Source organism: Cupressus sempervirens, chromosome 2, assembly GCF_028749045.1.
Source record: "Cupressus sempervirens isolate cs-2001-9-10 chromosome 2, ASM2874904v1, whole genome shotgun sequence".
NCBI classification, from domain to species: Eukaryota; Viridiplantae; Streptophyta; class Pinopsida; order Cupressales; family Cupressaceae; genus Cupressus; species Cupressus sempervirens.
In genome coordinates, this window is record NC_143119.1 from 712,193,416 (window position 1) to 712,207,537 (window position 14,122).

The window sequence follows — 14,122 nt, forward strand, 5'->3', positions numbered from 1 at the left end:
CCTACTGTTGATAACCGCTTCCATATTCAAAAGCTAAGTTATAAGTTCGGGCGTGGGGACAGATGCAAGTACGTGAATCCGGTAGATGGATATGTGAAATTTTGGGGGGAGGTTTGGATGCATTTGGGTACGTATGCGCACACACATTTGTGTTCTATGTACAAAAAAACTAAAGAAATAAACAAAATTATAAAAATAAATCATTTGAGAGTATGATACTTCATCATTGATCAATGCCAAATGCCAAAGATAAATATTACATGCCAATTGATATTTGCAAAATATTCAAATAAGCCATCTCAATGATATCAAATATGTCTATGTTCACAATTCCAATTGAAGTCATTATAATTATTACCAAATGTAATAATTCATGAATCCCGACTTATCAATCATCAAAAGCATTATCAAAAAAAATTGTCTACTAGATTTTCAGCTACTATAAGTTCAAGAACATTATCATCATTTGAACGCAAAGTAGTGTTTACCGTACTGGGTAAAGAAATCAATGCATACAGGCAATAGATAGAAACAGGAAAACTCCTTCTATTATTCGCATATGCCAAAGATATTACAATATGCTTCTGATGATGATTTACAATGACCCAAGAGGGTGTATAAATACTTTCCGAAGAATCTTCTCGAAGGGGTCCGTCGGCTACATGACAATTACTGAAGGGCCCATCGGCTACATAACAAGAACCTTCCCGAAAGGACTCGTCGACTACACAATATTTACCTACGACATCATTCCCCCCAAAAGAAAAAGTCGTCTTTGGACGACAATTACAAAATATCTAAGACAATTAACAAACAAAATACATTAACTAACTAACTACAACAAGATAAATCTGCTTCTGTCACATCACTTTCACATTTGTCCCGTGCCTGCACCAAACTGGTCACCAACCCACATTGCATCTGTAGCCTTTGCTAACACAATACTATCTCCTTAATCAAGCTGACCTTAATAGCCACTCGTGTTGCTTTCTCTATTTCCAACTCCTGGGTACCCTGGGCCAAGTGTCACTGTACTGCCTCCAACTAGATGATCAGCTCCTCCCGAGCTCTCTATGCATCCACCAAGACAGCCTCACGTCCAACACGTACTCCAAGTGCCTCTGGTACATAGACACTTCATGCCTACAACAGCTCCAGGTCTCATCAACTGTTCACATTCCCCATGACTAATAACTGCAACGACTGGGGGTCTAGGGGGCATCGCCCCTAGTGGCGTCGAGGGACAGCGCCCTTGCGGGGTCCTAGGGCAGTGCCCCGAGCGTGCTCCCTGTCACGATATAGGGCAGGGTCGCCGCCAAGACCAAATTAGCACTCCGGAACCCACACAAAACTGCATGGAACACACTATTTTTGTCATTTTCTTCCGATTCCACACTCGTTCTGGCAATCGCAGATGTTCCCCCTTCCCTTTGGTATCATCCGTTACTCATTCTGAGCATTCTTGATTTGTTGACGTTTTGTTTTTCTTTTAGAAAGCCTCATTTCTTTTCTAACTGCTTCCTTCTGAGAACATGTCTACAAAACCCAACCCAAAATAGCTCTCCCAAGACAACGACCGCTGCTTGTGCATGCCCGTACGATGGTACTGTAGCTGTGGTTTGGCAAAATAAATCATAAACTTCCCCTCTGCTAGTCGTACAGTGGCCGCAACATGTTTGCAAGGCATACGTATGGTTTCCTTCTTTAATTGCCATACGGTGGTCTTCCTTAGCTAAGACCGTATGGACAGTATAAAATTTTGGAAGACAAATCCGTACGGTGCTTTAAAAAAATCTATGCTTCACAATCCGTACGTGTTCAAGCATATAACTAATACTTCAAAATCCATACACAAAGTTTTGTTCTAAAAATCCGTACGCCAAGTCTTGTTCATGAAATCCATACGGCAAGTCCACCATACGGTGTCCTTCAGGACACCCTCAATCACTATACGACAACCTATATTCTTCAATTTCGTACGGCAACAATATCCCCTTAGTGCATATAATGAAAACCTTAAAATCCGTATACCATGATTTGTCTGGGAAATCCGTACAGTAATTTGCAAGTTACAATCTTCCAAAATTCGTACGTCGGCCTTGAAATCCGTACGCCAAGATCTGTGCTGAAAATCCGTACGGGAACTTATATTCAACAAATTCCTACTGTGACAAATTCAAAGCAAATCCGTACAGTGTCAGCAAGTAGTGTCCTCCAAGATCTGTACAATGGAAACAGTACCAAATCCGTACACCGATTCCATATGCAGAATCATGCTAAAGCCATACACCAAATATGCAAAAGTCGTACACCTGAATGGGGAATTTGTACATTCATTGAGATTTAATTTGCAACCTTCCAAATCCGTACGGGGTGTGCTCTGTATAAATTGTATGCTTCCTTTGTAATTAACGTACGGTGCCGTTCAGAGAACTTTAAGTTGCCGTACAGACACTTTGTTTTTCCTCTCTTTTTTTTTTTTTCCTATCCTTACTGATCTTACATATGTACAATATTTACATATATACAGTACTTACAGTCATTCTTTTCTCAGTTGTTCATCCACGAAGGTGCGTTATTTCTTTCATGATAGACATTCATCTTCGATCTATGCACTGTGTCGGCCACTTCCTTTCCATCTAAGGTCCATAATTTTATTGCTCCATTATCACCCACTTCTCGAATCTAGTATGGCACGCTGATCCATTCCACTTGAAACTTACCTGGTTTGATCTCGTTCCGTCCGTCATACTTCAACTTCTCCTGCCATCTCTTCCGCCTATTTTGTGTAACTTTTGTGGCCCATTGTGCCTACTATCGTTGCTCATCTAGTTTATTTAAGGTACACGATCTCTTCCTCCGGTTTTCCATATCACCCAGTTTGTTCCCCAAGCTCAGTACCATGGACTCCGTCGGCTGCCCCTTCTTGCCGTCAATAACACCTCCACTCCGTACTGCTGCAACTTTTATTAAACCCTTCCTCTTTCTTTCCTGTGCAGACTGTATGATGTGTTTTCCTTGCTACCGGCACCTTTCTGCTATATTTGTGGTTCGACGTAACATTTCCTTTCTGCGCGGTCGTACGGTGGAATCTTTCCTTCTTCTTGGTTCGTACTATGTGTTCTTCCCTTCAGCTTCAACCATAACCGCATTTCCTTCTTTCACTTCTCTATATTCCTTCGAACATTCATTTCCTTCTTTCTTACCTTCATCGACCCTTAACATATTACAACTCGGAAAGAGCTCGTAATCCTCCATCTGCCAGTGAAAAAGGCCGTTCAACGACTCTAGATGGTCCTCACTCGACCCTCCTTCTAGTCTCAATACTCCCTCTTTATCAAGTTCCATTCTCTTCTTCCCTTCGTCATCATTATCGCTTTCACCTTCTAAGTCTGACGATGCTACCTCCTCACCTACCATTTGTGTGTCCAGGTCAATTATGAATCTTCTGCCTCCGCGCTCCATTGAGAGAGTATTCTTCTTCCATTCGTTCTTAACCCTTGCTTGCACTAGCCATCCACGGCCCCTAATAGTGTCATACCCTCTCCTCTTCAACGAAATGATGACGAAGTCGAGCAGGAACGGCTGTATTCCAATCGTCACTAGTTGTGCTGTGAGGACTCCCAATGGCTTGATTCCATGTTGATCGACCGTTAGCAGCTGGAATGTAGGTGGCCACAATGTCGGTTGTCCCAACCTTTTCTAGGTGTCCTCTAGTAACACATTGACGTCAGACCCTCCGTCCACGATCGTGTCCATCAGGCAATCCCGACAATGCCCATTTCAACAACTATCGGATGGCGTCTAAATGAAAGGGTTAACAACATTGGATCTTTCGTACTTGCGCCAGCTTCTTTCTCCCTTCCTTGCTCTACTGGTTGCTTAGCAATCGGAACTATATTCGTGAGTGTCGTATGGAGTTGAGGCATAGTGAGCAAAAGATCATTTATCCCGATGGGTACCTCAGTTTGTAATATTTGTCGTACGATGTTCTGTTCTGCATAGTTCCATGCAAAGGTACCAGTCATGTCCTTCAGGTGTGCCTTTTCTATCTGCGTTGCTTTCTAGATCTCTACCTGTGCTTCTTCCAGTCTCTTCTTTTCTTCTACCGGATCCGGGTACACTTTCGCTTGCTTTTGTGTGATTGCCAGAACCTCTTCTTTGTCTATCCCGACGGTGATCAAATTTACTCCTAACTTCGGGCACTTAGCATCTTCATGATTGCGGGGTTCGCACCATTTGCATAACAATTTTAGTGTGTTTGCCGTTGTGCACTCTCGGGCGAAGTGGCCCCACAAATTGCATGCGCAGCATTGAACTATTGACTGGCCGTTTGCATCGTACTAAATTCGATTCCTCCCGCCATTATTGTTGTCGCCACTGTTGTTGTTGTTGCTACTTTGACTGCGCCAATTATTTTTCTCTCCTCCAGACGTAGCACCCTCCGTACTAGTGTTTTCGCTTCCTCTTGATGTGGACGCTTCCTACATACGGAACACTTGCTGCGGTGCTCTTATTTTCAGGTTGAAAGGGCATTCCTTTATCAAATGTCTCATGATCTAGCAAATCTCACAAAATTGATCTTTTAGGCAGGATCCCTTCATATGGCCTTCTTTCTTGCACTCCGTGCACCATAGCTCATTGCCCTTAGTCTCCTTGTGCATGTTCTTGAACTCTTTCATCATCTGAATCATATCCTTTTGGAGGGCATGGACCTTCTTGCTGCTACCTTCATCATCGCTGCTATCTTCTTTTGAAGGCGCATTGTCATCTAAATCGGATGAACTATTCTTCTTCTTTTTGGTCTTCTGTTCACTTTCTAGGTTCATTGCCCAGTTGTATGCTTCAGTGTATGTTGATGGTGGCACGATCTTCATCTTCTTTCGTAGCTTCGGGTGAAGGCCTTCAATGAACCATCATTTCTAAAACCATCAGCTGGCTTATTCTCCATTTTATTGATCAAGTCCTTCAACTGCCTAGCGAAGACTCGAACTGTTTTATTCTTCCCTTGCTTAGTATTGAATATCTCCGCTACAATCTCATTATCATCGCGCAATAGTCGAAATTCTACGATAAACTCCTTTTTAATGTTATCCCAACTATTTAACTTTTGTGGATTTGTATCGATGAACCAATCAATTGCAACACCTCGTAGGGTGGCTGGAATCTATCGGACCCATTCATTTGTATCTGTTATGCCATTCGCCCTCCAGATCGTTTCACATGTTTTATAATGTTGAATCGGATCGAAGGCTCCATCACCATCAAATTTAGGCAACTTTTCTTTTGGTCTTGCCATTATTTGTGGGTTTTCTTATGTACCTGCACTATTTTGCACTCCCTTGTTGTTCTGCACACCCGCGTTGTTTCCGACAATCGCGCTATTTGGTAAAGAAGGGTTTTAGTCAACCGAAGCTGTCCGTTTCGGAAGTATTTCTCGGATGAAGAGTTCACTCCATGCTTATGCTCCCTCGGCACTCCGAGCCGTGCGAGTCGATCCCCTTCCATCTGGATTCTCTTCCCTTGTCATGTCCCCATTTTGGAGGCAATTTGATTTAATTAATTTAATTAATTAGGTTGTCCAAAATTATAAATATTTTATGAGGATGACTAATTAATTATTTTAATTAAATAAATAAGTGGTATTAAGTTAATTATTTATAAAGTTGTCGAATAAATAAATATCAAAAGGTAACTTTATATTTAATTAATTTAATAAAGTGACTTGAATTATAAAGTATTTTTTATAAAGTCACTTAATAGATAAAATAAAATAATGTTCTAGAAGCTTCTCGAGAAAGTGGAGAAAAAAGAATAAATAGGCACCCCAGGCTTCATTCTAATCATCCAGATTTGTTGTTGTTGATGTTGATGTTTGTTGATGTGCATTGTGGAGCCTAGGGTTTTTGCAATAGTCACAACTGGCCATTGAGAACGAAAACTCTCAATTGGTACGCGATTTTGAGGGTGTGAAATATCACTTGAATTATTGCAGGTGGGAGGAAGATACTTCAATCTTCTATTTGTGCTACATTGAGAAAAAATATTTGAGTACAAAAAGCAGTTCGAAAAAGCAGGCCGAAAAAGCAGTTCAAAAAAAACAGGACGAAAAAGCAGTCCGAAAAAAAAAGCAGGCCGAAAAAGCAGAACCGAAAAAGCAGTCCGAAAAAAAAAGGTCCGAAAAAGCAATAAAAAAAAATGCAATCCGAAAAAGCAAAGAAAATTATTACAGCCATCTACAATCAGGGGCAGCAGCTAGAGAGGCACGACTTGGGCACTTGAGGAGCTTATTTTCTGTTCAGTGGTATTGCAATACATCTATTCTCTAAGGCGACTTCATATGCCAGGTCTGATGTGTATTTTCATAGTTGTCTTTCACTATAGAGTGCTGTTGTAATTGTCATTTCCTATCAGACCTGTCATTCATTAATAGATACATCATTCATTTTACATTCCTCACAATGGTATCAGCAATCCATGGCTTTAGTTGTATTTAATCATGCATGTGATTAGCGTACTGTTGTAGGGGAGTATTGAAGTTAGATATTTAGTATTGCATTAGTTTTCATTGGCAGCTGTAGGTGCATATTACTTTACCAGCAATCATCATATTTTGATATCTTTGTAAATGCCAAGAGTCTTGGCTAACTTAGTATGAATATTGTATTGGACACTCATTCTCAATCAAGGAGATACAATTGCTGGTCATTAATAGTTGTCTTTGAGCATTAATATATCAGTTTTTTTTCAGCCAGTTAGCTTGCATACCAATTGTTTGTTTAAATACCAGTTGGTTGTAGGTGATCATTTTCATGATTAGAACTCATATATGCATTCGTTATTGCCAAAATTAGTTGCATATTTATGTTAGGTCATTGTTTAGACAATTTGGAGTTTTTTGTAAGCATTCTCTTTGAGGCAAATCCAAACAAGAATCACTGCAGCAATCTGAAAAGTTATATCAGTCAGAGGACCCTTGCTTGCAAAATGTTTGACGAAATGTCAAACAACTGAATTATAAAGATTTTTGGTGTTTGGAGTTATAACCTATTGGGGTTATTACAGTGGTATCAGAGCTATTGACCAGCCATCCTGTTGGGTAGATTGGACATTGAATCAGTTAGTTAATCATGTTTACTTCAAGTACCCAGAAGCAGTGGGACAAGGATATGAAGAAACTTAAACAAAATTTGAAAAGGTTGGATGAAAGTCAGAAAAGGATGAATGAATTGATGGTTTTCATGTTTAAGAGGACTACATCACAGAACAAAGACAAAGAGGAACAAGAGGTCTCTACAAGTGAGGTATCTAGAAACCTCTACAAAGAGCTTGCAGCAGTTGGTGACCAGCATATAGCCGAATCTAGGGAGGACAAAAATCAGACTAGCTTGGAGGAAGATGTTGGGCACACAATACTTCAGAAGGTAGTGGGAATGGATATTACGCAGATTGATAGTAACGGTCAACTTGATGCTCAAGTTGAGACAATTGTATACAGGTCGTCAGAGGGTGATGTCACAGGTACTCGGGATGGTTTAGTTCCAACAGGCAGTGACTACAACGTAGTGGGTTCAGATGATGATTATGAGGATGTTGTTGTGCATGATGGTGAGATACTTGGTAGAGATGAGCAGACATTGAGCATTCATGACTTTGCTGAGAGAGAGTACCAGGCACAGATAGATGCTTCGTCACATAAGGTTGAGGATGGTAGTACTTCACATGATTTGTCTAGCCAGTTGAAGGTGAGCGAAGACAATATTATGACTTCATTATCTCATCATGACAAGATGCGGGATATGATAGAGGATCACATTCGGATGATTCAGTTACAGGGTAGACATAAGGGAGTTCAGGCAAAGTCTTCTTGTGTTGACTTACAGGTGATTAGGGAAGGAATGGGAACGATGAAGTTGAGTTATTTACATCTTCTATCAGATCGTGACCATCTTCTTAGCCTTGTCGGAGACTATTCAGATGCCTTGAGGAGGAGGGAGGAGGAAGTTGACAGGCTTTCTCGTGAGCTTGAGGACATTCAAGCTTCTTGGATGAATACTCCATTGGCATTACAGGACTGGGAGAGACATGGGAATGAGCATGGCATGGAGCTGAGCTTAGTTTCATCTTGCACTCATGATACTCAGTTTTCTGCGGCAGGCGGATCATATGTGGTTGTTGATAATGTTGTGAGTTCATCTTGCATTCACATCCAAGATACAGGGACAATGTCAGACAAGTATGTGGAGTTAGTTGGTATTAGTCATATTACTCAGGTGAGGAGTTTGCTTGAGTTACCAGTTGATTCTAGTTTACGGATATGGACTTGAGATTGTTTCATTGGCATTTGGGATTCAGTTGACTGGAGATCTTTAACACTTTTTGGTAGTAGTGATTGTTTGGGTGTTATCATGCATTTGATTAGCAAATTGCACGGTGTTGTCTTTTCTTGCGCCAGCAGCTTGTCCGATGTTGGTATTAGTTTTTATACACCTATGTTGGGCTTTGTTCATATATCTAGTCGACCATTCTTGCTAGAATGTGTTGATGATCTTTCATATTTAGCAGTGTGTACAGATGAATCCCAGGATCATATTGGCATTGATGACATCCAGGAGGATGCAGTGGGCAGTTTTGAAGACTTGGTTTCCTTGACAGTTTCTTTTGGTACAGAGGAGTTGGACAGCAGTGCTACAGACTTTGATACTCTGTATGTTGATATGAGCTTTGGAGTTGATTCGCAAGATATGGATGGTAATACTCTAGAGACCAGTAACTTTGAGGATACTCCTTTAGACAGTGCGTCAGAGGAGGTTTGTAGGAGACAGTCTAGCCAGTGCCATCATGTGTCTAGTCAGTTGAGAGTTAGTGAGCGAGACATTGCTATCGCTTGCCAACATTTCGATGTTGCTCGTCAGTTGTTAGCAGTTTATGGATGGGGTTCTCCTACTAGTGATGAGCAGGGAGGCAGTTATCTTTCCTTGACAAAGATTCACTCTTTATGGGAGGCTATTCGGATTCTGAGACAGAATTATATGCAGTTGGTAGCCGACAGAGATTATCTTATGGAGTGGGGAAGTACAACATACGATGCATTATTGGCCAAGGAAGATGAGGTGAGTGAGCTTACTCAGCAGCTCGAGGTGACTTCTGAGATTCTTGAGAGTACACAGTTGGCTTTCGAGGAGTCACAATTTCATTTGGCTAAGGTGACCGTGGAGTTAGAGCGACTGCAGTCTTTACCAGATTCTGTACAATCACAAGCTGTGGTGTCTGGTGATCCGAGGATGTCCATGGTTGAGATTGTCAAAAACAGTGGAGATGGGGATGCATCCATCCTTGATACTAACATTGGCATATCGGGTTCGTTCCCACTAGAGTCAGGTTCAGTTGAGTTGGGTGTTGTAGCAGATTGTTGTGGTATGCCTGACATAGTGGTGGCCTCTAGTACTGATGGCACAGAGACTAGAGATGTTGTATCAAAGATCATGTGTGATGTTGGTGAGCCGGCAGTTGGCATGGTTCCTGCTAGTAATACTACTCCCTTGGTGATATCTTCGGAGGTAGTAGTCAGTTCCAACTTGGTTAGTGATCGATTGCAGTTAGTTTCATCTGGATTGCGGTCTGAGCCACTGACTGAGATTGGCGCATTCTATCGGCATTACACTGTGAGGTATGTTCATCAATTTACCTTTGATGACCATGTTGATGAGATGATGATACAGAGATGTACTTTGGTTCCTAGTGCTTGTCATCAGTTATGGGACGGTTTGACGCCTCGGGATGAGAGTTGTGATGAGCATGACATGGCGATAGGTTTTGCGGTTGACAACTTGATAATACACGACTTAGAGCAGGAGTTTGGGAGTGATGCTTCAGCAGTTGTTGTTATTGATTCTACTCCTTTGGCTATGACATCTCCTGACTTAGCTGGTGATCAGTCACAGTGGGTTGTATCACTTGTTCATGGTGAGTTGTTGACTGAGGTTGGTCTTTTTATCAGCATTATACTACAGGGTATGTGCATCAGTTAGCATATGATCCTTGTGCTGAAGAGTTGATAGCAGGAAAATTTGGTTTGGGTTCCATTTCTTGTTGTTTATCTTGTGATGTCTTTTCACCAACAGCAATGCATGGGAGTTATGGTTATGAGACAATGGTCGGTGATCTGCAGAGTTGTGTTGACTGCAGGAGTTGTACAGTGTGTGGATTCTCCATACTTGGTTCAGTTTCATTCGGGAGCGTTCACCATTGTTGTAGAGTTGGATTGTACATTCTGTATAACCCAGTGGGATGCGTTGATGGTATTTACTATGTTGGCAATTTGATTTGTCTACTTTACTTGGGTTCTGATGTTCTACGAGTTTGTGTCTCGTGGGATTTCGACTGTGGCAATTGTGATTTTGGAGTTTGGTTGAGCTATAATTGTCAGTTTGATTATGGATTCCTCTTGGTTATATTGCAGAGGATATTATAGGAGCCTGTGTTAATTGACAGTAGTATAGTTCATGACTACATTTGGGATCCAGGCGGATTGATTGGTTTATTGTTCAGCCATTGCTTGGGGACAAGCAATTTCAGAAGGGCGGACTGTCATGTCCCCATTTTGGAGGCAATTTGATTTAATTAATTTAATTAATTAGGTTGTCCAAAATTATGAATGTTTTATGAGGATGACTAATTAATTATTTTAATTAAATAAATAAGTGGTATTAAGTTAATTATTTATAAAGTTATCAAATAAATATATATCAAAAGGTAACTTTATATTTAATTAATTTAATAAAGTGACTTGAATTATAAAGTATTTTTTATAAAGTCACTTAATAGATAAAATAAAATAATGTTCTAGAAGCTTCTGGAGAAAGTGGAGAAAATAGAATAAATAGGCACCCCGGGCTTCATTCTAATCATCCAAATTTGTTGTTGTTGATGTTGATGTTTGTTGATGTGCATTATGGAGCCTAAGGTTTCTGCAATAGTCACAACTGGCCATTGAGAACGAAAACTCTCAATTGGTACGCGGTTTTGAGGGTGTGAAATATCACTTGAATTATTGCAGCTGGGAGGAAGATACTTCAGTCTTCTATTTGTGCTACATTGAGAAAAAATATTTGAGTACAAAAAGCAGTTCGAAAAAGCAGGCCGAAAAAGAAGTCTGAAAAAAAAAGCAGGCCGAAAAAGCAGAACCGAAAAAACAGGCCGAAAAAGCAGGTCCGAAAAAGCATTAAAAAAAAAGCAATCCGAAAAAGCAAAGAAAATTATTATAGCCATCTAAAATTAGGGGCGGCAGCTAGAGAGGCACGACTTGGGCACTTGAGGAGCTTATTTTCTGTTCAGTGGTATTGCAATACATTTATTCTCTAAGGCGACTTCATATGCCAGGTCTGATGTGTATTTTCATAGTTGCCTTTCACTATAGAGTGCTGTTGTAATTGTCATTTCCTATCAGACCTGTCATTCATTAATAGATACATCATTCATTTTTACATTCCTCACAATGGTATCAGCAATCCAGGGCTTTAGTTGTATTTAATCATGCATGTGATTAGCGTACTGCTGTAGGGGAGTATTGAAGTTAGATATTTAGTATTGCATTAGTTTTTATTGGCAGCTGTAGGTGCATATTACTTTACCAGCAATCATCATATTTTGATATCTTTGTAAATGCCAAGAGTCTTGGCTAACTTAGTATGAATACTGTATTGGACACTCATTCTCAATCAAGGAGATACAATTGCTGGTCATTAATAGTTGTCTTTGAGTATTAATATATCATTTTTTTATCAGTCAGTTAGCTTGCATACCAACTGTTTGTTTAAATACTAGTTGGCTGTAGGTGATCATTTTCATGATTAGAACTCATATATGCATTCGCTATTGCCAAAATTAGTTGCATATTTATGTTAGGTCATTGTTTAGACAATTTGGAGTCTTTTGTAAGAATTCTCTTTGAGGCAAATCCAAACAAGAATCACTGCAGCAATCTGAAAAGTTATATCAGTCAGAGGACCCTTGCTTGCAAAGTGTTTGACGAAATGTCAAACAACTGAAGTATAAAGATTTTTGGTGTTTGAAGGAGTTATAACCTATTGGGGTTATTACATCCCTTGGCGTATGCAGGTTCAAAAACTCCTCCCTTGCTTCTTCCACCAAATCGAGCCGCTGTCAGGTCTCTTCCAACAATTTTTCAATGCTTTTGTGTCCGTCAGTAATTTGCTAAAATCTCCATCTACGTTCAGCTTGTTGTGCCAAAATTAAATTTTCCTGCGCAATGCGTATTTCGTCCTTGTCCTTCAGCTTATTCTTATTCTTGTTCAACTGATTCGACATTCAGTCTTCATTTGCTTGCCTTTGTACCAAGTCCATCCGGCAACGGCGCCAAATGTTTACTGTACTGGGTAAAGAAATCAATGCATACAGGCAATAGATAGAAATAGCAGAACTCCTATTATTCGCATATGCCAAAGATATTACAATATGCTTCTGATGATGATTTACAATGACCCAAGAGGGTGTATAAATACTTTCCGAAGAATCTTCTCTAAGGGGTCCGTCGGCTACATGACAATTACCAAAGGGCCCATCGGCTACATAGCAAGATCCTGAATGGTTGCATCAAAATTGGTAGTCTTAGGTGCCACAACCCAAAGCTTTTTTGTCCCCTACTTGTATTGGGGAACCTTAGGGACAGAAGATGCAAATTGGAATGAATATACACCAAGTTTTCAGCTCTTTTTGCAGCCAACCAGATACGCTTCAGTGAGTGCATAATGAAGTATGTATTCCAATTCCATTTGGCGGTAAAAGAACTTGCAAACTAGAGAAAGGACCAACAAAATAAAAAATAAAAAATAAAAATAAATTCAAAAATGTTAAGTGCTAAATTCTGCAAGTGGCAAAAAGAAACTTGTGAGAGGATCTTGATTGGAAGAGGTTTGAGGTACATATAATCTTGAATGTGGAGGTACCACCATGTAGTAGCATTGTAACAACCAAATCAATTTCAATTCCTTAATTACTCTTTATTTTAAGAGTAAAGGAAACTAGCTTCCTATTCACATAACAGTATATTTCCATGATAAGCCTTAACTATCATTTAAGTTTAACCAAATAAATTACACAAGAAAAATGAAAGATATCTAACTAAACATTTAACTACCATTTCATATAATGGAAAAAGTAAATATAACTACATACATGTTTATAGCAGAAATTGAAATAAGACATGAAAGGAATTGTAAGTACTAGCTAAACTCGAATCATATCAGATTATGAGAAGCAGGGCCCAACTATCTTGTGGAAGTCTTGGCATTTGGTGGAGAAGAGAAGCAGTGTCAAAGGCTTAACCTCCCAACCATGGACCATATGCATCCCCTCTCATTCTCAACTAGAATGGCCCTACCTTGCGTGGAATTAGGCACGAGAAACCACTTCGTCCTGCCACCTGAGCATACTGGTGTTAGAGTGTCAACTATATAGCCAGCTAGACTGTAGAGTCTTTCCCATCAACCTATCCATCCGACTACAAGCTATCCTGACATCTAGTGATCACAGCAGCAAATATGCCACTAACCTACCCTGGCTAGGGATTTACATGGGCACTTTGTGCCCGATCACCTACCACTCGACTTGACAAACAAGATTATACCCTTTTCCCACCATGAGCTGACTTGGCTTATTATGTTTGCTTATGTTGTAATGTCCTCATTTTTAGCAAGTTCCTGTAGTTGGCTTAGTCAATTCACCATTGTGACTCTCGTGAGCTGACAATGGGATTTGAGGATCTCAGTTGTGGGGTTATAGGCTTTTCAACAGCCTATGTTGTTTTTTGGCTCCAATTGAGGGACTTACTATTTATAGTAAGTCAAAATGTTGGTTCCAATGAGCTCAGCTGAGTTAGAGGAGTTGGGTGATGCTCTCAGTTTTCAGCACACACACTTCTTATATTATCTTCAATAGAGCAGTAGTCTTTCTTATTATATTTTCAATTACTACATATCATGAAAATGGATCTGCATATATATACTTTTGTAAGCTGTACTTCTTTGTATCTCTTTAGCCTTGTATAATTCTCATTTCCTCTGCTTCACAATCTGCTCTCTTATTCTTCTCATCTTATAAC

At 40.0% G+C, this 14,122-nt stretch overlaps 1 protein-coding gene across 3 annotated transcripts in view; it reads right to left on the reverse strand.

Annotated features, from left to right (window-relative positions):
* LOC149575362 (2-oxoglutarate (2OG) and Fe(II)-dependent oxygenase superfamily protein) overlaps positions 1 to 14,122 on the reverse strand; it is a 221,279-nt gene that overhangs the window by 119,007 nt on the left and 88,150 nt on the right. The window lies entirely within an intron of this gene.